The sequence below is a fragment of the Salvelinus sp. IW2-2015 genome, linkage group LG18 (assembly GCF_002910315.2).
Source record: "Salvelinus sp. IW2-2015 linkage group LG18, ASM291031v2, whole genome shotgun sequence".
NCBI lineage: Eukaryota > Metazoa > Chordata > Actinopteri > Salmoniformes > Salmonidae > Salvelinus > Salvelinus sp. IW2-2015.
Window position 1 is genome coordinate 29062489 of NC_036858.1, and position 25170 is coordinate 29087658.

The following is a 25170-nucleotide window of genomic DNA, read 5'->3' on the forward strand; positions in this document are numbered from 1 at the left end:
CCACTGGGAAACCAGGAGCAAAAAAAACCTGAACGGCTTTAGGGGCTTACCAGGACGGCAGAGTAAATGGACTTGTTACATGGCTTTTTTTTTTGGTTCCCCAACTTTTTGAACCAAAAAAGGGGGGAACCGTAACCTGGACAAAGGGGCCTTTTTAGGGCTCTAACAGAGGTTAATGGCGGAACCTTGTATGCTGGTTTCCCCACTACAAGGAGGGGGCCACACAATTGGGCTAGGGGGCTTTAAAACCCAGAGGCTATTTTTCATTTATATAAAACCTTTTTTTAATTTTTACCCTTTTTCCAAAATTTTTTAGGGGGGGGGGCCCAAAGGGGAGGAGGGTATTTTTTTATTTTTTCTTTTAATTCATGTGAAATCCCAATTTGTAAAATTGAATTCCTCCCAATTAAAGGGTTTCTCTTTTGTTTTTAAACAAAGGTGGGGGGTGGGAGGGTGGACCCGCCGTGGCGAGGGGCAAAATCTCAACCCTCCCAAAAATAAACCCAAACCATAATATTTTTCTTAAATCCTTTAACTTATAGAACCTAAAGGGGGGCTTTTTGTCAGATCTTATTAAAAAAGGACCATAAAAGAATAAAGGGACTTCAGTTAGGCCAGAAAAAGTGGATTTTTTTCTAACCCGGGGCTCCTCGCGCGCCCCCAAGATGGGGAGTGTTCTATATAGTGAAAAAAACTGGGCGAAAAAAAACCCATTTGGTTTTTGGTTTTTTTCCCCCACCCCCCAAACCCCTGCTGTACCCAAAACCCCCCCCGGGGCCTAAAAACCACTATTTATAATTTGGGAAATACCCTTTATTTTGTGGGCAGGGTTAATTTCTACTAAAGTAACCCCAACAATTGACGGTTTCCACAGGTACAATGATTTCTTCTCTCAATGGGGGGGGCGGCTATGCTCATTATCATCGGTCATGAAATGAGCTACATAATTAAGAAAACACCCCCAGAACAAAAAGCCTTACAAAGCGCTTAAAAAAAACCAACGGGCCGGGGGGCTGTGAAGCCAACTTTCTTTTACACCCCTTTAAAAAAAAACCCAAAACCCCCCCAAAAAAACAGGAAGGTTTTGACTCTAGGTGGTTTTAAGAAAAATAAAGGTCGGGAAGTGGGCCTTTGTATCCTCCCAACCAAACCTTTTTCCCAGGGGGCCCCTTTTTTTTCAGGGGAAACAAACGGGGAACCCAGGGGAAAAAAACAAGTAGCGCCCGGTGAAAAAATTTTTTTGGGGTCAAAACACCATGTGTTGGGCGGAGGCCAATCCTTAAAACCATAACCTCACACTTCACCATGATACCAATTCTCCTTTTTTCTTATTCCTTTTGGGCAATTCCAATATTCTTTTGGCTGTCTCTTTGTTAACCTGAGCCGGCGCAAGGGGGGGCGCGCCCCCACTCCCCTCATACCACTAAATTAGGAGGAAGGAGGCGGACACATTTATTTACCCCAGGAGGTAGTTCTTTTAAACTTTTAAAAAAACACACGGGGGAATTTAACCCCCAGCGACCCCCTCTCAGTGAGGCCGGGGATGGATGAATCCCCACCTTTTGCTTGAAAAACTTCCCCCCAATTGCTTTGTTAATACAACACGTTTGCCTATAAGTGCATTCGAGTGGCCCCTCCCTCTTTTTTGTTTTCCCCCAACTCTACAGTTTATAGCTCTGTTAGGCTAAGTGGCGTGGGCTGGACTTGGTCGGGGAACAGGGGGGGCCTACACCAGGGCGGTTTTAGCGTTGCTATCATTACGCACTCACCCCCAAGTTTCGTGTTGCGTAAACTTAATTCATACACTACTTATCACTTTCACTACACCTTACACTTCACAAAAACAACCAAGGCCCTTACCCCGCTCAGCTAATTCCGAAAGCCGAATAAGCTCCACTTTCTTCAACAATCTTTGCTTTACGGCACTCCAGGTAGCCTCTCCAGGATGTTCGGAAGGGGATGGAGTTCTTAGTGAGGTCTCAATATTGTTTACTTTGCGGCCCAAGATTGCCCCACACAATAAGGAACAAAAGAAGAAAAAGGCCTAGCATTCTTTAAAGACTTTTTTTTCACCAAAAACATTTGGGACCCTTTTTTGCTCTGTTTCTCTTTCTAAATTGTTCTTTTATATATACATTGTGCATTAATATTTGAAAATGATTGGTTGAAAGATTTGATTACCAAAAATTGTCCACAATACCATAGTAATTTATTATATGGTACAAAGGATCAAAATATTTTGTTTTCCGAACTTTCATATACTTATCCATGTAAAATCTCCACATATATATTCTGTCTCCGACCTGTCTTTGTTAGGTTCTTTTTTTTTTTGCTACTCTCTATGTTCCCCAATCTTCGCACCCTCTTCTCACTTGGGACCCAAGTTCTGTTGGCTTAAACCAGACATATATGATTTAAAAAAAAAACAAAAGGGGGGGGCTAGATGTGACATATTGGGGGGCGGGCAAATTTTGAAAAAAAAATGGGTTTTGAGGGTGGGGGACCGCCAAAAGAAAAAACCCACCCAAACCTATTGGGCAGGGGCCACCAGACCTCACGACCTACCCTAAAAGCAATAACTAAATGACTCCCTGTGATGTAGTGCACTCAACCCATGAAATTGCTCTACCTCTTCCATGAAAAGTTAGCTGCGCACGCTTAGTGTTTGCCTAGCACTGCCACTGCTCTGGTGTTTGAACCGGTTTTGCAATCTAAAACACCCCAGCCGGAATCTGTTGTCTAGGGCGGCCGAGGGCACGGCTACCAGGTGGTTTAACTCTAAGTGTCGTGGCGAGAGGTTGAGTCCTCCCTTTAGTCAAGCATATTAGAGAAAATAATATACCCCTGGGTTTGTGGGGCTGGAATAGTGGTAGGGCCCGACTCTTCACATTTATTCCCTTTAGGGGGCCTTTATAGTGGTCTTTTTTGCACAAGGAAAACCCCCCCCTGCCACAAAAAGCAAACAAGTGGTCTCAACAGAAAAGTTGTAAAAATTGAGAAACAGTGGCAGCCCATACAAATTTTTTTTCTAAGAAGACAAGTAGCTAGCTCTTGGTCATAATCATGGACACATCAAGTATAAGCATAAAACATTTTTATCCATGGAGCCTGATCTTACATTAAAAGGCAGAGCACATAAGGACAGTTAGGGACTTTCAATACCTTAAAGTACTGGTAAGGCTCAACCCTAAAAACACCGATAGTTTAAGGTCCTGAGTGGGTGCAAGGCTTTATTTAGGTGCCATGCTTAAAAACTTGTTACACCAAAAAAAAAACCGTACAACGAATTCGATTAAAGTAGTGTGTGTACTCACAATAAAAGTAAAAGAGTGGATAAGAGTAGTATATTTTATCCCCAACTTTTTATAATTTGGTAATTAATTTATATAATCGGGTGGGGGTTGCATCCAAATTTGAGAAATAAGAAGACCAATATTTATACAAGATATATTATAAAAGAAAAACCGAGTGTGAATAAAACTCCTCATCCCAGAATATGAGGTGGTGGAAAAGATAAATAAATCCAAATAATCTGAAACAACCTTGAAATCACCTCTACACAGTACCTCGCGCGATACAACAGCTTCACACTTAAGACATTGGCTCTGCGGGATATGCGGAACACGAGGATGTCTCCCACTACAAATAACACTCAAACTAAAGCCGTCGCAATACAATTTCCAAAGGCATGAAGCCCTAAATTGAAAACTCGCATATAAAGGTAAAGATTATCTATGTTTAGCTCTCTCAAAACCAGTCACCTATTCGCAACACATACGGTGCCTGTCGTTTGTGACTCCTCTTTCTATTCTCTCTTACTTATTTGTTTCCAAAAATAAGTGGCTTGTGTGGAATTCATTGAAAAATAAAATGTAGGTATCCATCCGAGATGTAGAATTTGTGTGTTGTAGCTATGACGTAGAGAGGCGTTATATATTTTTTGGTTTTGTTTTGTTCTTATTCCTGTATATTCCTTTGGTTTTTGCCCACTTGTGTTTATATATTTGTGGCCGAGGTGCGGTGCTGATATGAGGATTTTCATCCCTGATGAATAACTATTTATAAAATAAAACAATGGAAAAAGATAGTACCTTTGAGTTGTCTCTAAAGAGAACAAAAAAGAGCGCTATGAAAGCTTCTTTCTAATAAAATATAAAGTTAAATAAAAACACCCCAAACAACACCAGCACCGCACACCTCACCTCCGTTCCAGTCGGCTGTTAATCTGACTTGGTGGTTCCCCTAAAGTTGACCCCACACCTTCGTGTGATACCTAATATAACTCTGTCGCCCGCTTCTGCAATTTCCGTGTCAGGGAAAGAACTCCACATACATAAATCTGCGGAGTGGCCAACTTTTTGTTTTTTTTCCTCTAGTGCAAGTTCGTGTGCCATGGGTAGCCTCAGGCTTATATCTTCTCTTTTATTTGACTCTTCAAATAAATGGACTCGGTTGAAACTGACTTATGCAGGGATATGTGATTGGGCAAAACTAAATTTCCAAACCCCCTGCGCGCAAATAAAACCCAGTAAACCCCTTGTATCTCTTGGGGGCGGCGGGTCGTGGGACTGAATTTTTTCAAAAAGGCTGTCCCGTTAACCTTCATTTGTCGCTAGAGACACAGTTGCAACGAATACTTTTATAGAGTTGTGGATAAATTGTTTCCGGGTGTTGGTTTGGTGGTTGGTTTTCCGATCAATACTCCTGAAGGCTCCAGGGGGCGGCTGGGCGGGGACCCCAGGAATCTAAAGAAAGCAGAACAATGGGTGTACAGTGAGGGCCAACACAATACCCACATAAAAATAACACCGTTATTTTTATACTCATGAATCGTCTTCTTCTTTTCTTTCTTTCTTTTGCTCCTTGCCCATACCAAATTGTATAGGCGCGAGAATTCGTCTTCTCGATGGATATCCTGAGATTGTGTACTGGTCCGGTAAGTGCTTCCGGTTCAGGAAACTCCGTTGTCTCTTTTTAACTATTTCCTATTCATTTTCGGGGTTTCATTATGTTCTTTTTTATTGGTCTTTGCTCCTTTTTTAGCTTTGGGTTGCCTTTCCCCCTCCTCCAACATTGATCAGCGCGCCAGCCTTTTTCACCTCACCTCACTCATCTACGCTTGCTCTTTCAATCTGTCTTTATATTCCTGGTCTACCTTTTTATATATCATAAAGTTACAAAAGAGGATTTCCAAAGTAAAAACCCGTTATGTAAAAACAATTTAATTACGAATCCCTTTTAATTCCGACTTTTTCTGTGTTTTTCAAGAACACCCCTTCTACCCATTCCAAAGGCGGTTCAGGTGAGAAATAAATTAAAAGATCTACATATTTTTGTTCAGTGTCTGTCAGTTATAGAGTCAAACGTGTTTCGTACTGGTTGTAATCAGGTTCCCTTTTTTTTGTGAATCACCCTTTATTCACACTTTTTTCCATCCGATCGATTGTTTTGTGTGTTTGTAACCTGTTTTCGTCCAACCTCATTTGATCAGCAATAAATGTCTTCTAGTTTTAGATTTTGTTTTGTGTTTATTGTCCAGATTGGAGAGGTGTAGTTCACTCAGCCAAGATGGATGTGAGTGGCTAATAGTTGGTGTAGCTCTCATCCTTAGCCCAAAGACTATTTCGAATATTATGTTTTATCCTTTAGTGTGCGCTACATTAATCCCCTTCCAGGTCCGCCAATTACCCTTTACGGTTACCTTTACGTCATTACCAGGCCAGTCGTGATTGCGTATCTTTCAATCAGGGGTACACCAGTATTTCAGCAATGTGCCTAAATAATTGCAAGCGTTTCAATGAATCGGGAACTAATTATTACGCTGTTTAAAATGATAAACTTTGGATTAGCTAACACAAACGTGCCCCAATTGGAACACATGTGAGTAAGGGTTTGCTTGAGTGAGATGGGGGCCTCTCAGTATGTCTTAATACCTCCCCGCCCTATTCCCATTACAAGAATCAGCATTTCCCGCCCCCTTACCACACTTCCTTCCTACTATACATGGTATTATATCAGATGTCTGTACATTCTGTATTTTACCCTCGCGGCATCCAATCTTCCTTATGTATATTACACTAATGGACTTACCAAAAGAAGGATTGTGATTTGTCTTTTCAAAAACCAATATGGATTTATTCTCTACAATGACACAACACAATCTTTTTGTTTTGAGACTGGCTTAGTTGTAGGTTCACAAGGGTTCAAACACCTTTATTTGTAAAGGGGTGTGTAAAAAGTTCAATTTTTTGTGCTTCCCTCGTTCGCAAACCCTGTGGAGGGATCATAGTTTATCTCACAAAGTTCTTCTCCTCAACTCTAGTTGTTGATAAATACTGCGCCCCCTCTTATTTAGCTCACGCACTATGGTCAAAGCTTCGGCGCAGAGAGCCATTGCTCTAGCAAATTATAGTAATTGAGGATCACAAGCATCCCCAGCCCTGCCCAGTCCGACTCTTCTTCCCGTAAAAAATTTCATTAAATTTCTTATATGCACGCCAATCTCCGCACCCCTGCGTCACAGAGTAAACTTCGTGGCTGCAAAAATACAAACAAAACGACCCTTCACTGCGAGAGTTGACTTTCAGGGTTGTAACCAGGCGAGTTAAGCAATAAATGAGGCTGGAGCAGAGAGAGACTCACGAGCCGAGCATTGACTGACCAGCGGTCAACTACACCACCGTTTTTACTGAAATAAACAAGGCCTGCAGAGGACAAGGTATGATTAAAAAGCGATCACTTATCCCATTCAGTTCTAAGTGTTTATAATGTTCCATTGAGATCAAGATAAAGAAAAAACCTCTGCATTTAACGCAGAGGAAAAGAAGAAAAGAATTAATGTTAACACTTCCAGCAATAAAAGCCCGTTTGCTTATATTTTTACTATTTTAACTTCAACCCCTTTATTTATTTTTTTTTTATTGTTTTATGATAATTTGTATTATTAAGTTACTTTATTTCTCTAATTTCGCTTCTGGGTAGCATTGTGTGAAAATCAGGGGGAGTGTGTGGTTATTAAGGTATAATAGTATTAGTCCAATTTGATTATTTAGTGTTCATGTTTAGTTACTTAATACGAAAAAATTTAAATTTTTCTCTGTAAAAACTTTCTAATTAGTTATTCTTTTAAAAAAACAAAAAAACTTTGCTGGTTTCCTATTCTAGGGACTTGCTGCTGAAGCGATGTTATAATGAACCGATCCGGGGGCAGCTCTTTGTAGAACAAAGAGTCATTAGTTTAAGTTCCACTTTTCCCTTCCTAAAACAGCCCAGCTGGCAAAAGGCTGTTGTTTCTACCCTCGCCTGAGGAGGAATCACGCTCAGATATTTGCAATTTTCTGATAAGAGTTTAAAATCCTTTTGGAGCGGCCGAGTGTTTCCGGATGATCCCCCAACTAAACTATCAATAATAGATGTGTCAAAAATTCTTCTTTGGGGAATTGTCTTAAAAAGGCATGTGATTTAATAACTGCACACCGGTGTTTGAAAAAATACACTTTGAGAGAATTTTTCAGAGTATGGGAAAAAACATAAACAGAAAAACTACATTCAAATATGTGTTATTTAACAACAATTCGCTTGTCCAGGAAAGCGTAACCAAACTTACTTTATAAAACAAGTATCTTATGTGGTGGAGTGGTGTGGGACTTAAGATTAAAACCAACCACAAGGCCTCACAGCAGTCATAATGTTAGTTTTTGTTGGGAAACGATATAATTTCTACAATTAAAAATTTAGCAGGTACTAAATATGGAGAAAAATTACCTACCTAATGGATCTTCTAGTTCTTGTTTTGAGCGCCAAAGGTGCATGAATTGTCCTATCTGCTCCACCAACCCTACCTAGCGAGTGTATTCTTTTCAGCATTTCAAATCAGTTTATATCTTTTGTTGTTGCGATGGGGGAAGAGGGGGGTTTTGTTTTTTTTCAATCTCCTTTTAAATAATATAGAAAAAGAAACAAAATTGAGAAATACAAAGTCCAGAGGGGTAAATTGAGAAATCTAACAGAGAGTTTTCACATTTAAATTTTTTAATTAAGAACCATCTTCTTTCTTATCTTTTTACTTCATGTGTCTTAAGCTGCTGTTTTTATGTGAGGAACTACTATTAATCATTTTCGGGGGGGTTACCAGAATTTACAAACTAGACAACACTTGGCCAGTATAAAGAATATAACTTTCAGACTGTCAATTAATGAACAAAGTGAATTCCCCAACACATGAAAGCGAGCGAGAGAGCCACAAAGGGGGCGGCCAAAAACAATACTCTTACCACAAACAACTTGGATTAAGCGGGCGGGCACCTTGTTTTTTTCCAATACTCCTATTGGTGTTCTCCCACCACTAGATGATTTTTAAATAATTCATCCACCAAATAAATCCGAGTCAAAAAATGTATTAATACTATAACCAATTTTTAATTCCACGCGACCCCTTCCTTCTTTATCCGTGTACCATATGTTGTGGGTGTGGACAAATCGAATCAAAATGGTTAATTTTATTCGGCGACCTGGGGTGAAGGCCGAAGTACATATGAGTTCGACCGCCCTAGTGGCAGTATTATGAGTGAATTTAGGCGAAGACCTTCTTAGCATATAATTCAACAACCACTAGAAGCGCTCACAATGGATACGCCCCCATACCACATGTAGCAGAAAAAGAAAGCCACAATTCGTGGGGGCCACACTGTTAGATATGATAACGACCGCAACTGGGCGGTGGGTGGCAACAAACGCGGCGCCAACCCATAATGACTTTTCTGGTTAAGGGGCAAATTTGTGGTTTGGCCACCAGAGCTTATATGCCGACATAATAAGATGGGGCACCATTTATTTTTTTTCCAAACCCAGTGTTTCACCCCATAGTACATCCAAAAAACCAGTCCGGTCAAGAGGAATAGTGCAGTCGTGTGGCTCCCCAATACACACAAAAAGAAACTTGTCGGGGGGAAAGCGAGATGAACCGCTGCCCGCGCGAAAAATCTAGGGCAGCTATCTCCTTTTAGGTATAATTGTTTATACGCCTTTATATTCCCCTCCTGTGCTTTTCTGTTTCCATCGTGGGAACTCATCACCACCTTATTTACTTCTTATTATAATTTCACAATTAACAATCAAACCATTATCGGGTGCAATGTTATATTGCTTTCATTAGTCGTGTCTTTAATTTGTGTCACATAAGTTTCACCCCACCCACACCTAATCTGGTCTTTAAATTTGTTCTTATTTTCTCTCTTCTTTCATTCTGTCTATAATGTTTTCTTTATTTGTGTGATGTTTTCTGTTGGGAGAGCGTAAAGGATCTTTCATTGCCACGCTGTTTTTTAGGTGAGCGTAGGCGGCAATATACGTTTCGAGCCTAATAATAATAGGATAAGAAAGCCTGCCCCGCGAGTGATTGTTGGATAGTTTGATGACTGGTCAGAAACAGTGTCTCTCAAGACAAGATCCAACACTACCTCATAAGAGGGTATGATCTTTCAATTGCGGCCCTATCCGTAACGCTCGCGTGTGCCATCGTGTATTGCGAGGCTCTTTGTCTCATCTACAATCTCAGCCGGCTGTATCATGCCGCAAAAGTCTCTCTTACACTTCTATGCTGTACTGCTTTAGATTATACTCAGACAAAACATCTCACTCCCTACTAAGAAAGGTTTCTTACAAGCGAAATAACATTTTCCAAAGAGGAGATTCAGATCCAATGTTGTACGCCACCCCAGGTTAATAATCAATGACTTGCACAGAACGCACTAGTGACCTATGGAGAAACCATGATCAATAGCTCTAATTGGATCACGAACTCCACTTACAATAACCTCTGCTAAGGTCAAGGGCGTCGACAGCATCATGGGGATGAGGTGAGTATGGGGATGGTCGCCATATTTATAGATGGGCTAATGTACAGGTGCAGTGATCTGTGAGCTCTCTCGACAGCGCTGGGTTAAAGTTAGTGAGGGAGATATGGGTCTCTATGTTTCAGTGATTTTTGCAATTCGTTCCAGTCATGGCAGCAAGAGAAAACTGTAAGGAAAGGCGGCCAAAGTAGGAAATTGTTGCTTTGGGGTGGTACCAGTGTAAATATACCTGCTCTGGAGCGCGTGCTACGGGTGGGTGCTGGCTATGGTGAACGCAGTGAGCTGAGATAAGGCGGGGGCTTTACCTAGCAAAGAGCTTATAGATGAGCTGGAGGCCAGTGGGTTTTGGTGACGAATATGAAGCCGAGGGCCAGCCAACGAGAGCATACAGGTCGCAGTGGTGGGTAGTATATGGGGCTTTGGTGACAAAATGGATGGCACTGTGATAGACTGCATCCAATTTGCTGAGTAGAGTGTTGGAGGCTCTTTTTGTAAATGACATCGCCGAAGTCAAGGACGGCAGGATAGTCAGTTTTACGAGGGTCATTGGTTTGGCAGCATGAGTGAAGGGATGCTTTGTTTGCGAAATAGGAAGCCGATTCTAGATTTAATTTTGAATTGGAGATGCTTAATGTGAGTCTGAAGGAGAGTTTACAGAGTCCACATATTCTAAGTCAGAACCGTCCAGAGTAGTGATGCTGGACGGGTCGGGCAGATGCGGGCAGCGATCAGTTTTGCAATTTAGTTTTACTTGCGTTTAAGAGCAGGTTGGAGGTCACGGAAGGAGAGTTGTATGGCATTAAAGCTCGTCTGGAGGTTTGTTAACACAGTGTCCAAAGATGAGGGCCAGAAGTATGATTCAGAATGGTGTCGTCTGCGTAGAGGGTGGATCAGAGAATCACCAAGCAGCAAGAGCGACATCATTGATGTACTAGAGAAGAATGATTCGGCGGCCCGAGAATTGAACCCTATGGCACCCCCATAGAGACTGCCAGAGGCCCGGACAACAGGCCCTCCGATTTGACACACTGAACTCTGTCTGAGAAGTAGTTGGTGAACCAGGCGAGGCAGTCGTTATCCGTGTGGGTTTTGAGATCAATTGAGTCACATTAAAATCAATGRATATACTCTTAAATTGATCGGAGGTCTGGGATAGCCAATCCAGATTCAAACCCCCTAAAATGACCAACTCCGACGACCGAAAAGGTGTTGAACACTCATATATAGGATCAATAGCATCCGACATGGCAGCAGGAAGGCAGTAAATCCCAGCAACAAATACATGTGTATTCTGGTTTATGGACATCTTCAACCAGGAGCTCAAAACTCTTGGGAACAGAAATATTGAAAGATTGGGATGCCATGAAATTCGATTTTACATATATTAGCACCCCTTTCTGTAATCTGTCACATCTAAATACYTAATAATAATTTACTTTGAMGTCTTTATCAGAGACAGAACCATGTTTCCGGGAGAACCAGAATGTCAGAACACAAGTCCTGTACCCAAAAGTCAATTGTGTCCATTTTTMAATCATACTTCGCACATTTAGGTGCATTAGTCCAAGCCCCCTACGAGATTTAAAGTCAGAGGGGTTATTAAGCTCATTCCCATAACAGCGAACAGGCATAGGGTCATCTGCAGCTWTTTGTTGAGTGAGATGAGACTTTGCCAAGGTCCCTTGCCAACCACGTGAGAGTAGAGCAGACTGAGCATTTGACACACCTCCCTCAAGTCACTGGATACAGGGGTGAGAACTGGGAGAGCAGTCTTGGCAGAGCTCAGTCCACCCGGATGAAGTTCCTTCCAAAGGAATGGAGCTGCTGTAGGGGCCCAGGGTGGTTGCCAATGCTCCATTCTTGGTGTGCACAGGAGGTTTTGGTGTGGCTCCTGTTGCAGGGTTGGGGCTGCCATGGGGAGTAGGAGCGTTCCAGGCCTGTCTTGGGGATGGGAGTAGGGAGGGTAACCAAAACAAGCCTTGGAGGGAGGTGGTGTGGAGGGAGTGGTGTGGAGGGCAATGGGGCTGGGGAAGCTCCAAACTCTCAGCATATGTAGGCTGATGTTTTGTGTTTTGTTTTGCCAGACCCTAAGGAAGTGGTCGAGCTGGGCTGAGTTGAGGTGGGCTTGGTCTGGTAGAGCTGTGATGGGCCGGGTCTGGTAGAGCTGTACTGAGGTGGGCCGGGTCTGGTAGCATGGGAGGGAGGGTTTAGGGGGAATTGAAGAGGGTGGTATGGAGGGCAGTGTGGCGGACGATGCCCCAAACTCTGCGTGGAGCTCTTTTACTGCGTACGGCTTGGGCATAGCACAGTGTATCTGCATGCAGTTCCTGGGGAGAGAAGTGGTGGAGCTGTACTGAGGTGGGACGGGTCTGGTAGCATGGGAGGGAGGGTTTAGGGGGAATTGAAGAGGGTGGTGTGGGGGGGGGGGGGGGGGCAGTGTTCCTGGCTGTTCTCCAGTCTCTGTGAAGGGACAACAGATGCAGGTCTAAAGGAGAGTCTGATTTGTGGGTTCCGATTCAGCTGTTGGCTTGGTCCTGGGTTTTTGCGGTAATATTTGTAGAGTGGATGGTGGTGGCTGAGAAATTCCTGCCTTCACTCATGTAGCTCCTTCTGCAGGTCCTGCATGTGGCTGATGTTGACTGTGCTGGACAGTTCCTCTCTAAGTCTGCAAACTTAAACATTTTTCATTGCACACTGCAGCTCCCAGATCTCATCCCTATGCTGACGCACCAGGCTGATCCTCTCCTATGTAAGATGCTGTGGTACTGCAGGTGTCACGTGTGAGAGAGGCATGCTCAGGGCTGTGTCTGCTGCAGGCGAAGGAGGGAGAGGGACGCCGGGGACTACATAGTGGGGCACAGAGGGAGTGGAGGCTGTTGTAGGTAGTGGACAGCAACAATATGTTTTATTTGGTCGAGGTAGCGAACAAATTGATCCAGACTGGCCTCCGAACCTTGAACCATCACAGTGCAGTTATTAAAAATATTAATGCTATATTTGCGGGTTGCCTCATTATTTTGTTTTCTGACATTTGAAGTTCATTGTTGGTCTTGTGGAGAGCTGTGTGCCAAGCATTAGGATCATCCGTGTAGAACAGAAGGTCTCCTTTTATTTCCTTGTTTGCTTTTAGGATGAAGTCTGCCCTCAGAGTCTCTGGGGATTGTCTTAGTAACTTTTTAAAAAATCAAAACATTTTCAGGATGTGAAATGATTTTCTTGCACATGATTTTATTATGTGACTTGTTAAGCAAATGTTTACTCCTGAACTTATTTAGGCTTGCCATAACAAAGGAGTTGAATAGTTATTGACTTATGACATTTCAGCTTTTCATTTTTCATTAAACACGTTTTTATATATGGCAGTGGTAGAGTGGAACAAACTCCTGTGATTAAAGCCGTTTCTGCCAGTCATAGGTTCAAACACTCCTGCAGGGCTTGGTTAATGATGTAAACAACCCTGTGCTAGTGGAGTGATTTGCTAGGTGTGTATATTTTCCTTTTTGTATATATATATGGCAAGGGACCTTGGCAAAGTCTCATCTCACTCAACAAATAGCTGCAGATGACCCTATATACATATATATTATAAGTGCCCGTGTCACTTGTTATGCCCTGCTGCCCTTGCCCAAAAAGAGGACCACAATGGAAACAAGTCTTTGACTTTGTGTTCAGATCCTCAACATGTTTGGTATATGTATCTGTTACCGGGGGGTGTACAATTTGTATGTGTTTTAAATGGTCAAGCAAAATAAAATCAAGGGAGATGAAAAAGAGAGACTGGAGCATGGGTTTGGAGGAAGATAGGAGAGGAAAAAGGTGTCCTGGGTTGGGGGGAGGGGGGGGGTAAAGAGGGGAATATGGAGGAGTGGGGGTGGACGGAGATGTCACTTTCAACCAGACCGATGCTACCGGAGGAAAAAATGGCGAAGCAAGCTGCAGGGTGCCTGACTGCCTGCCCTGAACAAATAGTTTGTAGTGTTGCCAGTCCCAGTGTTTATACTCCAGGGGAGATGCAGGGAGAGACAGACAGACACAAACCCTGCCTCTAATACTGAGTACAGGGAAACAAAGACTGCTGGTTGATTGATGCCAAATACTGACAGACTGTGTCTGGCATCAACATGATCTCACAACCAATTGCTCCCATTGCATATTCTCTCAATTGCAAAACATCCTTTCATCATTATCATCGCTGGTGTTGTCTCTAGTAGCACCACATACACATCATGCAATATCCAATCATCATACTTTGCCTGTAGGGACATTAAAACAAGCCAGTATATCACTATTTGTTTATATAGCAGTGATAATGAGTGATTATTGCAATACTTTTTAGCACTAGGCTCTGAACAATTCCCATTCCTCTCATATTCTTCCCAACCCAGCCCTACTCTCAGCGTCAGATAAGGACAGCAGCCAGCCAGCCTCCAATATGATACCTCCATCCAGACCACTCACAGTTATTATCATTATTACAATCTTATTACATCACAGTGAGCGCTGCCTGGCTGCCTGTGTGGACTTTATTACTGCGTTTAGCGGTGCCATGACAGCACAATTCATTACAGACTGAGCCGCAATATAACTGTGCCCAAGCCGGCTGAGCCTATTCTGGATTAGCAGCCATGCTCCGTCTAAACACGCCCCATTGTCCCTCTCCCCTCTGCAGCCAAACAGCCTCTGTATCCCGTGTCTGTGTTGTTGCTACACGTTTAATCCACACGGCACGCGTTCTCCCCCAACATCCTCAAAATCAGATTACTAGTGTCAATTAAACCTGGCCTATCCAATCCATAATCTCAGAATATCCCAGTTACATTGAGCATTGAGAGATTACGAGTCAGTTGGGTCTGGGAGGTGTTGTGCTATGATGTTGCTGGAATCACTCACCTCTGTATACCAATATTTATTTTCATAAAGATTTAGGGATTATGGTCAAATTGTAGCGCATGCGCTCAATAGCTCTTCCTTGCTCTCGCTCCCTCACATGCACACGACAGAGATACAGAGGCTCACACACAGACACACAGACACAGACACACACACACACACACACACACACACACACACACACACACACACACACACACACACACACACACACACACACACACACACACACACACACACACACACACACACACACATTAAAATCCCTTGGTGAACTGCCTGAGGGCTCCTGACTCCATCCAGCACCATGCTTTATCATCCTTGAGCTGCCGTGCTGGAACCGAACTGGAGAGTGTACAAATCAAGCCCATCTACAGCCACCCAATAACACTCAGGCGAGCAGGCTAGTCAAACTCCCTAGACATGCAACATTCATTAACCCCTGTAGGTCTAAGCCCTTAGATTGCAATATCTACTAAGCTAACATATGGAATTGTTTAAAGATGGTCATAAAATTGATAATTTATCCATTTGATATAGAATTTTAGGACCCCTGTAGGTATAAAAAAATATATATATAAAAAAGAAAATGAATTTTGAACATTGAATTTTGCCTTTACTACTATTACCCATAGAAACACATTGAATAACACATTTGTTAACACAAAAACACAAAAACTGAATCATAAGGAATACGGTTTTGAAGTGTCTGTCCTATATCTGAGAGATATAAGAAACATTTTGACCCATGTTTGGTCACATTATTTGTGGCACATTTTACCCCCTATGCCCACTTTTTCAGCCTGGTCCTTGTCCCGGATCCTCCCATGTGTAGACAAAGGGGAAACTATATCAGTCCGAAAGAGGATTTAGAGCTGCAGCCATTACAATAAACGGCGAGTCTCAAGCATAAACACCCAGGGAGCTATTAAATATGTGACCCATTCKCGAAACTAGGCGTATGTCGCAAGTCACGACTTCACAGGAGAGCCTTTTGAACGTACATTTGTTTTTAATCAACATGCGTTTTTTGGCAGAAATGCCTTCTCGAACATGTMAACTTTCATGTGCCTTAATATCAAACTTGTATGTAATCTGTAAATACGAATACAATTGTTAAATTACGAGCATAGTTGGTTTAGCAGTGAAAGACAGCAACCTTCCCGCTAGCCATGATTGGCTGAGATAATGAGTGGGCTGGACATGCCGAGAGATGAGTTTGGATTGGTCTGCGGTGTTGCAACTTGTGTCTGTAAAATGAGCTGCTCGTAATGCCTACATAGTTATTTTGAAAATATATAACTTTAGCCATGGATAACTGCAAATATGTTGCTACTTCTCTCAATAACATTGCTGCCCTGAATTTATCAGGCGCTATCGACAAAGGTCAGTGGGAACAAGTTGTGACGACGATCGTGCCATGCAGTGCTGACTCTCACTCTGAAAATAAGTTTTGAAATCAGTGGAACACCACCAGTCAAACAAGCTGTGCAAACTAAACGGAAACAGTGTGTCTTATAAAAGTGGTTGCAGTCTGCTGTGAAGCTTTCATCCATYTATACAGGTAAGAATCTAGCAACGCATTCAGATATTATGCGTTTCTAATTTTGGCAGAAAGTTGTTTTCATTTTAAGTTAAAGCTTGCTGTTAGCTAGCCAGCTGGAGTTCGATGGCTGGCTTGCTAACTAACAATGAACATAACTTTAGCTTGCTATGACAGTCGGTTTATATTGCTAGTAACGTTACTCTATGGATTGGGATTATATTTCATATTTTAGCTAGTTAACGTGACATGTCTAAACAAAAGACCCKAAATGAAAGCTTGCTGTTAGCTAGCTAACGTCAGCTGAGGTTAGGTGGCTGGCTAGATAACATTAACTTGCGTATGAACTGTGTGTAACGTTAGTTCTCTCAGAATGCCATTTCACATTGCTAGTTATAGCCTAATGTTAGCTAGCTAACATTGAACCTATTGGTTAACTTTAGCTAGCTATGACAATTGGTTTGTATTGCTAGTTAATGCTTGCTGTTAGCTAGACAGCTGACATTAGCAGGCTGGCTAGCTACAGTAGCTAACACAGTTCATACAGGGAATATCTCAGAATGCCATTTCACATCTATTGTATAATAATGCTAAAATGTTTATATATGGAATTTCTCTTTCAGCATCAATCAGAACATGCATGACTCTAATCCACAAGTCATACAGTCATCAAAAGGAGAGCTGGCGCAAGCAAAGGCATCAGCTACATGGGAAAACACGTGTGGACCTGAATTGTGATAACTGCAGTGGCCAAAACAAGAACAAGTTTGTGCTCTGGTATGCACAAGCTCCACCACAATCTGTACCTTCACTTCCTGATCACAAGTTTGCCTGACTGGTGCTTCTGCCTCATTTTAAGCAGCGCTTCAGAAAGACCAGAGTCAACACTTTGAGATTGCAGGTGTTGTGAAGGACAGCACTGATGGGTCAACATCCCACAGCTGGTTGGACTGGAGGATGGTACGGTGCTGGTGGAAAGCTATGGCTGGCAACTACACCTGACTCTACTTCAGGCCACTGCCACAGATCAAGCAGTACCAGCACTTCAGATAAATCATTTTCATTGTATGAGGTTATTCTTATCTAAACTTGGGAGGTGAATTGATGTTGTGCAGGGTTGTAATGTCAGTTTTTTGTTCCCTGTTTTACAGCTTCAATGCTCTGGAGCCTTGTGTTGTCGCCAAGGCGTTATCGGACTGTCGGGCCCAGGTTTCAGGTGCTGCGCATCCTTCCTCCCATAGATGGTCTGCCTGTGAAAGCACCACCTGGACTGGACACAGCTAGACAAACTATATTTGACAAGCTCAGGGAGTTTTGCGGCAAAGAGGGTATGGACGTCACATGTCCTGCACCAAAGTCAAGGGCAGGACAGAAACAGGCTCTCGGAATATAGATTCCCTGGTTTAGATGGACCAGTCATCAGCACTATCTGCAGTGCCTCTATTCACATGACTCCCTCCTAACACACATGTTGCTGCTACTATAAAAATAAATTTAAAAAATGTATCCTGCTGCTCGGCCACTTTACCCCTAATTGTATGCATAGAACTACCTCTATCACTGATATTGTGTATGTTATTTATATTGACACTGCCTATTTCTGATATTGCTACTATGCAAGTAACCATCTGGCTGTACCATTTACACCTTCTGTAGAGGCCATCCACTTAGCAAAATATTGAGGTGTGTGTGTGGTTGTAACATGATTTTGTGACATACCACAACAATATCAAGTGTCCACCACATAAATATCTTTATGTACTGTACATGTGCACCTCACTCGGGTTTCATCTCCAGTTGATTGACCTTAACTTAGTATTCCATACATGTGATGGTATGCTAATGTACTGGTGTGGAGGCATTTGGGCAGCGGTGTAAAATTACTTGGAAGTACTAAAATTGTTTTGTGATATCTGTACATTACTTTACTATTTTATATTTTTGGCTACTTTAACTTCACTACATTCATGATACTTTTTACTCAATACATTTTCCTTGACACCCAAAAGTACTTACATTTTGACAGAAATTGTCCAATTCCCACACTTATCAAGAGAACATCCCTACTGATCTGGCCGACTCACTAAAGTCAAATACTTTGTAGATTATGTTGGAGTGTGCCCCTGGCTAACGCTAATAAAAGGAAAAAAMAATTGTGCCGTCTGGTTTAATATACGGAATTTGACATTATACTTTAACTCTGACAATTTAGTACTTTTTCCACCACTGAATGTGGCTGGGGGTTATAACATTTTCACATGACTCATCAATTTAGACAAGTGTGTCTAAACTTATCTGGACACCATGTTTACCTGTAAATGTTCCTTATTGTAGGCTACTWCCACTTTTAATCTTTACACTACTCACTGTTTAGCACATGACCTCACATGTGAATCCTTAGAGATGGGTGGGGCTGCTTTTTGAGGGTGTGAACCATGCTGAATGGGTGTAGACAAAGGAGAGCACTCCAGTAGGTACCACAACTTTCAAAGCCCTTTTCTCAAAAGTGTTTCGCTAAATGGATCAACTTTCAAAGCAGAATTTCTCAATTGCAGTGTGTGATATGCCATTTTGTAGTTCTGAGTCTTTATTTTTATCCAATGAAAAAAAAAAATGCTACAGAAGACCAATTTGAGCTGGTCAGTCACAATTTCAAAATGACATCACTGTGTGTTGCACGGGTGCGTCAAACGACTCTATAAAACATTTCACTGAGGCCCCCTGGCTGCTAGTTGAATGCTCTGATAAGCTCGGAGAAGGAATAAGGCAGGAACACGCTCATCTTCACTCACTACCACTTAATGTTGACAGAGGCATGCACATAAGCACACTGTTTAAGAGTAATGAAATCAAGTTCAATCAAATACAACCCCATCATATTAAGGTTCATTATGAGATAATGAATCTCATTTGGAATACAGTGGAACGTCCCTCCAGACAAACATCGTTATTTAAGGGTCGTGTGTATAATTTGTGCTTTATTTATCTACTTACACATCGGAGGATACGGTTAACATCACGTCCCCAGAGTCTCTTCCTCTGCCTTAGATTAAAATGGGGTAACATTAGCTGTTTATCTGAATTATATCACTAGTTACTGCAGTGTCTTTTCCTAATAGTCTTCAAGCTACACTAAATGCTCTGCGGAGTGACCTTGATCCRGTGTGTGTTCAGTGTGTGTGTGTGTGTGCCTGCATATGTGAGGCACAGCCCATTCCCTGTTCAGCATTACATAAATGTTACTGAACCTTGATGACAACTAAGGGATTATGAAGGAATGGAACTCGATGTATAAATGAACAAATGAAACAACCTGAACAAAGTCTGAAGGAGGTAATAACTTTCAAATGACTAGATACTGGATGAAATGAGACTTCTTTATGTATCATGCTTATTCCACTAATCTGAATGTGTCAATAGAAATACATATATGGAATGGGGAAACGGGGAGGGGGTGGCTAAGGGCTACTTACTGACTTCCAAACTTAACTGAGCTAGGGCTCTCAACCTACATAGAACACACATTCATTTGTTAAATATCCTGCCAGACTATTATAACATCTAAAGGTCTACGTGAACAATGCAGTGCTTTTCTAAGAGCATAAACACATACACACACTATGCCCAGCACCATACCAGTACATTTGATAACGGCACATTTCTATGTTCTGCAGTGAAAAAGAAAAGAAGAAAAGGTCCTAAGAAAAATCGCTCCCTACCATGTCATTGGGGGTAATTATATCAAAATTAAAATAAGTGATTTTCAGCCAGGGGGAGGGCATTATTACATTAGTAGACACTGGTATGTTGCTGGAAATAATGAATATGATGTTAAAAAGTGGTGAAGTGTCCGTTTAACAACTCTTACTGCTAGTGCAATCGCAAAGCTCACCAGATAGACTTCCTCACATCTGTTCCTGTCCAACATTTGTTTTCGCTGTCTCCTGAACCAATAGAGCCCTCCAATGGCATCAGAATGCCGCCACCCATAAAAAGCAGTGTAATGTCAGAGCCCTGATTACTATTACGATTAACATAAAAACCACATTGTTTCCAAAGCACTTCAGAATAAATTTGGCTGGTGCAGATGAAGGACTTGCCAAAGACAACCCTCTGCAATGCTGTTTAACAATACCACAGACTAGATACTGCTGAATCGCCATCAGGGCCAGACCATAACTGGGCCTACGATGATGTGTGGCAGCAATACACAACTTGATAAGTCTAGAAGAGAAGAGAGGAGGGAAAGAGAAAGAGCTTTTCCTTTGCTTGAATGTATCCTATTGCATTTCCATACGTGCAGTATGCCTGTGTGTATTTACAGTGTGCGTGTTTACAGTGTGTGTGAATGTGTGCACGTGTGTGTGAGTGAGGTATAACTATCTCTGAGAAACCAATGTCTGCCTCAAGTTCTGACCCCTTATGTATTCCCACTTCCCACCCCTCCCTCCTTTATTCTGCAATCTTCTCTTCCATTTTTTGATTATGTATTGCATGACAACGCCGTCCAATCCCATTTCACACACTGAATGCTCTGCTATCTGCAGCCATTTAGGCCTAAGTGACCGCTCCATCTCATCCTGCAGCCATTTACATGTTTGGGTCTCATTATGACATTTGCAAGGCAGGCAGGCTGCCACACAGTGTCTGAATGAGCGAGGGGGAATTTCACTGACCAGATTAGTTTTCACCTTTGATACGGGAGCGTATTGCTGGCCCAGTAGAATGGGATTCGGGGTGGAGGGAGAATTGAGTGAGTTTTAAAGTTAAATCGCGGCGGTGCAAAGCCTTACCTCCAGAGAAATGCAAAATGTGCAACATGACTCTGTCCTCCGCCCACAAAAACGTCCCCCTCTCGCAGACAGCCAGACACAAGAACAAGCACACACACACACGCGCGTCGATGACATGGCAAGAGAGCTGTTCTAAATCGAAGAAAAATGATCTCAGCATTTTACCAAAAATATTGTTGTTTTTATTATGAGCCACTTTTATTCCAAACACAGCCATGCCATTTTCATTCATGTAAACTATTACTGTCAGGTCAATGAACATCAAAAGGTATTGCCATAATTATTACCATATGAAATGCAAGTCAATACATATTACGATAGTTAGTCTGTCTGGCTGCTTTACCCATATCCCATTACTGCCTGTGTGTGACTAGAGAAGAGCTACCCACGTGGAATCAAATAGCTATGCCTTGCCTCGGCAACCCTTCTCATTAAATAAAGAAAACATTTCCCAGTGTCATACATTATCTGAGGGCAAATGCCATTAGTTCACATCCAATCATTGTTTGAACAGCTTTAATTATATAAAAAGAGCCAGGGTAAATGAAAGCTCCAGAGCAAGGCTAACTATTGACGCTTCTGAAGTACGATCAGACTTTCAACCTAATGTCAGATCCACTGTAACTAGGAAAACACACGGGCAGAAACACCCACACACGCAGACACACACATTAACCCCTTACACTCATGGAAATTGGCATACCGGTATATGGACAGGGCCAAATTGAAATGTTTCTAACAGAAAAACTATACACTGAGAGTACAAAACATTAAGAACACTTTCCTAATATTGAGTTGCACTCCCCCCTCCCACTTTTTCCCCCAGAACAGCCTCAAATCATTGGGGCGTGGACTTTAAAAAGGTGTCGAAAGCATTCCACAGTGATGCTGGCCCATGTTGACTCCAACGCCTCCCACAGTTGTGTCAAGTTGGCTAGACCTCTCCAAACTGTGCACAGGTCTAAACTAATTTCAATGCACTTTATTGACTCAAGGAAATTAGCCATTGTCACAGAATGGCACTTGATCCAGAAAGATAAACTCAGCTCTTGCTCTGTTCAATCGTTGGGAATCTATCGAGTTATCTTCCGGCGCCGAAAAGAGATGGCCGCCTCGCTTCGCGTTCCTTGGAAAATATGCAGTATTTTGTTTTTTTACGTGTTATTTCTTACATCGGTACCCCAGGTAATCTTAGGTTTCATTACATACAGTCGGGAGGAACTACTGAATATACGATTAACGTCAACTCATCATCGTTCCTACCAGGAATATGACTTTCCCGAAACGGATCCAGTGTTTTGCCTTCCCCCCAATACAATGGATCTGATCCCATCCGGCGACCCTGTGCGACGCCGAAAAAGGGGAAAACGAGGCGGTCTCGTGGTCAGGCTTCGGAGACGGGCACATCGCGCTCCACTCCCTAGCATACTACTCGCCAATGTCCAGTCTCTTGACAATAAGGTTGATGAAATCCGAGCACGGGTAGCATTCCAGAGAGACATCAGCGATTGCAACGTGCTCTGCTTCACGGAAACATGGCTAACTCAAGGGACGCTAACGGAGTCGGTGCAGCCAGCTGGTTTCTTCATGCATCGCGCCGACAGAAACAAATCTTCCGTAAAGAAGAGGGGCGGGGGGTATGCCTTATGATTAACGAGAAGTGGTGTGATCATCATAACAACACACAGGAACTCAAGTCATTCTGTTCACCTATCTAGAACTCCTCACAATCAAATGTCGACCGCATTTCTACCAAGGAATCTCTTCAATCATAATCACAGCCGTAATATATTCCCCCCAAGCGACACATCATGGCCCTGAACGAACTTTATCTACTCTTTGTAAACTGGAAACCACACACCCTGAGGCTGCATTCATCGTAGGCTGGGATTTTAACAAGCTAATCTAAAAACAAAACTCCCTAAATTCTATCAGCATATCGATTGTGCTACCAGGGCTGGAAAAACTCTAGACCATTGTTATACTAATTTCGCGCACGCTTATAAGCCCCCCCCCCCCCTTTCGGAAAAAGCTGACCACGACTCCATTTTGTTGATTCCAGCCTACAAACAGAAACTCAACAACAAGCTCCCGCGCTCAGGTCTGTTCAACCTGGTCCGACCAATCTGAATCCACGCTTCAAGACTGCTTCGATCACGCGGATTGGAATATAGTTCCGCATCGCGTCCAACAACAATATTGACAATATGCTGATTCGGTGAGCGAGTTCATTAGGAAGTGCATTGACGATGTCGTACCCACAGCAACGATAAAAACATTCCCAAACCAGAAACCGTGATTGACGGCAGCATTCGCGTGAAACTGAAAGCGCGAACCACTGCTTTAACCAGGCAAGGTAGAAGCATGACGAATACAAACAGTGTAGCTATTCTCTCCGCAAGGCAATCAAACAGGCTAAGTCTCAGTACAGAGACAAAATCGAGTCGCAATTCAACAGCTCAACACAAGAGTATGGCAGGGTCTACAGTCAATCACGGTACAAAAAGAAAACCAGCCCCGTCGCGGACCAGGATGTCTTGCTCCCAGACAGGCTAAACAACTTTTTTGCCCGCTTTGAGGACAATACATGCCACTGACACGGCCCCTACCAAAACCTGCGGGCTCTCCTTCACTGCAGCCGAGGTGAGTAAAACATTTAAACGTGTTAACCCTCGCAAGGCTGCAGGCCAGACGGCATTCCCAGCCGCCCTCAGAGCATGCGCAGACCAGCTGGCTGGTGTGTTTACGGACATATTCAATCAATCCTATCCCAGTCTGCTGTTCCCACATGCTTCAAGAGGGCCACCATTTTCCTGTTCCCAAAAATAGGTAACTGAGCTAAACGACTACCGCCCCGTAGCACTCACTTCCGTCATCATGAGTGCTTTGAAGACTATCAAGGACCTATCACCTCCACCTACCGGACACCCTAGACCCACTCCAATTGCTTCCGACCCAATAGGTCCACAGACGACGCAATCGCAACCACACTGCACACTGCCCCTAACCCATCTGGACAAGAGGAATACCCATGTGAGAATGCTGTTCATCGATTACAGCTCAGCATTTAACACCATAGTACCTCCAACTCGTCATCAAGCTCGAGACCCGGTCTCGACCCCGCCCGTGCAACTGGTCCTGGATTTCCTGACGGGCCGCCCCAGGTGGTGGGGTAACAACATCTCCACCCCGCTGATCCTCAACACTGGGCCCACAAGGGTGCGTTCTGAGCCCTCTCTGTACTCCTGTTCACCCACGACTGCGTGGCCATGCACGCCTCCAACTCAATCATCAAGTTTGCGGATGACACTACAGTGTAGGCTTGATTACCAACACGACGAGACGGCCTACAGGAGGAGGTGAGGCCCTGGAGTGTGGTCGAAAAAACCTCACACTCACGTCAACAAAACAAAGGAGATGATTGTGACTTCAGGAAACAGCAGAGGGACCCCCCTATCACATCGACGGTCAGTAGTAGAAGTGGAAAGTTTTAAGTTCCTCGGTGTACACATCACGGACAAACTGAATTGGTCCACCCACACAGACACGTTGAAGAAGGCGCAGCGCCCTCTTCAACCTCAGGAGGCTGAAGAAATCGGTTTCACAAAAGCACTCACAAACTTCTACAGATGCACAATCGAGAGCATCCTGTCGGGCTGTATCACGCCTGGTTACGAACTGCTCCGCCACAACCGTAAGGCTTCCAGAGGTAGTGAGTCCGCAGAACGCATCACCAGGGCAAACTACTGCCCTCCAGGACACCTACACCACCCGATGTCACAGGAAGGCCATAAAGATCATCAGGACAACACCACCCAAGCCACTGCCTTCACCCCCTATCATCCAGAAGCGAGGTCGACCGTCATCAAAGCAGGGACAGGAGACTGAAAACACTTCTATCTCAAGGCCATCAGACTGTTAAACAGCCACACTACATTTAGCGCCGCTGCAACATACTGCTCAACTCCAGCCACTTTAAAAATGGGAATTGATGGAATTATGTAAAATGTACCACTAGCCACTTTAACAATGCCACTTAATACAATGTTTACATACCCTACATTACCCATCTCATATGCATATACTGTAC

The 25170-nt window shown here is 43.1% G+C and overlaps 1 protein-coding gene and 1 long non-coding RNA gene across 2 annotated transcripts in view; one reads left to right on the forward strand and one right to left on the reverse strand.

Annotated features, from left to right (window-relative positions):
• LOC111978172 (adhesion G protein-coupled receptor A1) overlaps positions 1 to 25170 on the reverse strand; it is a 213420-nt gene that overhangs the window by 93408 nt on the left and 94842 nt on the right. The gene's annotated exons all lie outside the window — the stretch shown is intronic.
• On the forward strand, positions 15797 to 18440 carry LOC111978173 (uncharacterized). Its single transcript, XR_002879116.2, has 3 exons — positions 15797 to 16308; positions 16911 to 17352; positions 17439 to 18440. It is a non-coding gene; the product is annotated as an uncharacterized lncRNA (long non-coding RNA).